We start from the raw sequence: 3,312 nt of genomic DNA, 5'->3' as shown, positions 1-3,312 counted from the left end.
GACATTAAGATGTCAAATGGATAGGGTTTTATCTAGAAGTTAGATCGTAAAAATCGCCCAGACCTCAGCCAGATACCCCTCACTGGCTCTCAAAAGTCACGTGAGGTCCATAAAGTTAGTTTTATGGTTTTGGGGAGTTGACAATGTACAATATATTTCACATTCTCCAGAATGTTAAGTGACATTTTAACTGCCTGCTTTGGCTTGGAGAGGGGCAGGAATGGGAGATCACTTTTCCAGGCTAGATAAAGGCTTCTCCATTGCTGGAATAGGAAGCATTGATGGTTCAGTGTTTACTCCAGAGGACTTAGAAACTGCTAAGCTTAAAGTAAGTTTCTCTTGAAATACTATCTGGTTAAATGACTTTTAAAAGGCTAGATTGCTAGAGATTGGGCGGGGGGGCGGGGGGAGGGATTCCTGTCTCTCTTTCCAGCTTGCTTCTGTACAGTCTTAGCTAAATGAATGTTAAGGCCCCAGTACTCCCTTGGAGTGGCCCACGTTATGTATGTATGTATGTATGTATGTATGTATGTATGTATGTATGTATGCATGTGTGTATATAGGCATATGGTTAGCAGAAGAAGAGGAAATAAGATGAAGCGTTCCATCTCGATGAATGGCGATGTCACTGCGGAGTGCTCCAAGGATTTTGCTCGAGGGAGAGAGGGGATTATGTATGACAACTTCGCTGAGGTCCTTGGTAGCTCTTGTAAAGCACTTTGCGGGTGTATTCAGGTATTGGGCGTGTATTGATGTCCAGGTCTTAAGCACACTTACTTAGAAGTGATTCCTATCAGAATCAGTAGGATTGATTTCGACGGCTTGCTTTCAACAGAGGCTCTTCTGTCTGCGTGTGTCTGTGTGTCCTGTGTGTGCGCACGCTGGGAAAGCAAAATGTAGACTTTGAGAGACAACATTGCTTTTTAACCGTGTGTGTGTGTGTGTGTGTGTGTGTGTGTGTGTTCCTGAATAACTTACCGTCAGAACATTGGACGTTCACAATTTACCTCCCCATTCTTCAGTATTTCTGTCGTTCTGGACATTTCCTTTGGCCTCCCAACCCCCCACCCCATTTTAAAAGGTATCTTCCTTCGCTTCCTCGGTATATTTGTAATTTTCCACATGTTGCTGCTAACCATGGCCTGGGAAGTTCTCCTGCGCAAGCCTGGTGGAAATGAAGATCAAAGAGCATGTACTTTCCCGTGGATAGTGTCCTATGTGGTGCGTCCCCGTGTCTTGTGCAACTCTCTGCTATGCATATTTCCCCCCCGGAAGTAAGCACCGTGAATCAAGTGGGGCTTACTTCCAAGTCAATGTGTTCAGGCTAGTTGCTTGGCTGATATAAAGGTGGAAGAGACTAAAGTTTGTTAAATGGGGCAGGTTTCCATCTCGCCCACTTATGGAATCTTCTCTGTCCGAAGCAAGGCGCCTTTGGAAAAGGGAAATGAGTTTTTTGGAGGGAGGGAAGAGATACTGCTCCATGCCCCATAAATGTTTGAAACTTCCCGTTTCTTCCGTCCAAATAGGAAAGGTTCATCATAAAGGTAGCAGAGGCTTTCCAGATGGGGCCTAATCCGGATACTGATCAATGAACGTAAAAAATCCTCTTGTCTTGAGGATGCTTTCAGCATAAACATCCAGCACTTGACCTAAAGCTGTTTGACTCTGGACTTTAACGCGATTATGCCAAAGAGCTTTAGAAACTTCTATTTACTCTTGTTGTTGGATCAGCCAAATGAAATATTTTAAAACACAGGGAGGGAGTGGGACAAACCTTGTTTGAGTTTTGAAGCTTGCTTGCTTCTTACGTTCAGGAATAAGGGGCTGTATAGGATCTTAGATAAGAGGGAGCCTCAGGGCTTCAAAATGACAGCTGCATTCCATAGACTTCAATGGTATATGCAGTCTTCTCCTATGCAAACCTATGCACACTTATATCTGGGGTATATCCCACTGTGCTTTGTGGGCTTACCTCCGAATAAAGTAGCACAGAACTGAAATGTAAATTGTGTGTTGGCGTTTAAAAACAAACAAACCACAAACTCATTCGGACTGATGAAATGAGCTGTTGACTCTGCTGCAACCTCGCTACCAGCCCTTCTTCTTTATGCTACCTCGCTCCTCTTCGTTTTAATGGAAATGACTAGTAAATCAGAGATTCAAAGAGGCCTTGCTCTTCCATAAGCAGAACAGTTTCTAACTGATTTGTAGGCATTGTGGGTTTTGGGGTGTTGTGTGGTTTTTTTTTTCATATCTCTGCACCCGCTTTCAAAAATGAGCTGGTGCGAAGGAACCATTTTCCAACCAGAATTATCTCTCACAAGTTCCATTTAAATGAATGGGGCCTAGGCAAGAGCACTATTCATTGAAATAGACTTTAAGTAAGTAACCCTGCTGAATGAGCTCTGGCGGTTTTGTGGGTTGAGGAATATTTTCCAAGTGTTATTCTCCCCCTTTCCTCCCTCCCCCCTCCATTGCTTGAAGCTAGGATCTTTAGGGCTGTGTAACATTTGGTAGACACATGTCTTTCGGTGCAGGATAAAAGGGACCACTTTTGCTGCTTCTCCCTTCCTATCACATTTAGACCATCCTTCCTACTGTTTCTGAAGACTGTCCCCTATTGACTCTGTGCCCTTCTCTGAGAATAGGATCTGAGAACACACTTGACTGCAGTTGTGCAATGTGCCTGGTGATGGTAGCTTGCTGGCTTGAATGGGGAAAGACCATATTCTCTAAAACCTTACTCCGAATGTCTCTCAGTACATAATACAGTACACCTTTGTTCTTCTGAAAAAACCCTTTGGAGTTATGACCCACCTATCCTTAAGCACATCCTGCTCCCATGTAATTCAACTGAAGAGTTAGGCAGTTGCTTAAATATATTCCATTGAATTAAATGGAACTTTAGCCTTGACTGGATCGTGCTCTTGAACACGAAACAAATGATTCAGACTTTAGGGGCTGCCACAAGCCAGCTTACACACGCATGCACACCTGTAAAATAGATAGATACATCTCCACAGAATGAGAGAGAAAAGAATGCTACCCGTTTAGGTTAGAGTTCGCAGGCTGTGCGCCAGTCATGCACTCTTATCTGTTCTGTGAGATACTGCGGTCTCATCGAATCTGTATCTGGTCGCCGACGTTTGGTATGGGCGCTCATACACATATATGAACGACATTGCTTTCCTTTCCGGCCAATTTATTGGCACTGGGACACTGGGCAACAATCTAGACTATGGGCACGGTGTGAAGGAGTAATACCTATGTATGGGAAGAATGGAGATCTCTGGTTTCCAGGGTCGGAAAACA

The 3,312-nt window shown here is 44.0% G+C and overlaps 1 protein-coding gene across 4 annotated transcripts in view; it reads left to right on the top strand.

Moving 5' to 3' along the window:
• The window catches only part of HOXB3 (homeobox B3), an 88,562-nt gene that overhangs the window by 20,888 nt on the left and 64,362 nt on the right, over positions 1-3,312 (top strand). Inside the window, exon 1 of one of the 4 annotated variants that reach the window (XM_083470068.1) lies at positions 215-328. The exons of the other annotated variants lie outside the window; for them this stretch is intronic. The gene's annotated coding sequence lies outside the window, so the exon portion shown is untranslated. Of the gene's footprint in view, positions 1-214; positions 329-3,312 lie in introns of those variants that run through there. 4 annotated transcript variants of the gene reach the window in all.

This window comes from Podarcis liolepis, assembly GCF_965112155.1.
Source record: "Podarcis liolepis genome assembly, chromosome: 13".
NCBI lineage: Eukaryota > Metazoa > Chordata > Lepidosauria > Squamata > Lacertidae > Podarcis > Podarcis liolepis.
The sequence above is the reverse complement of the archived record's forward strand: the minus strand, read 5'-3'. Positions and strand labels throughout refer to the sequence as shown.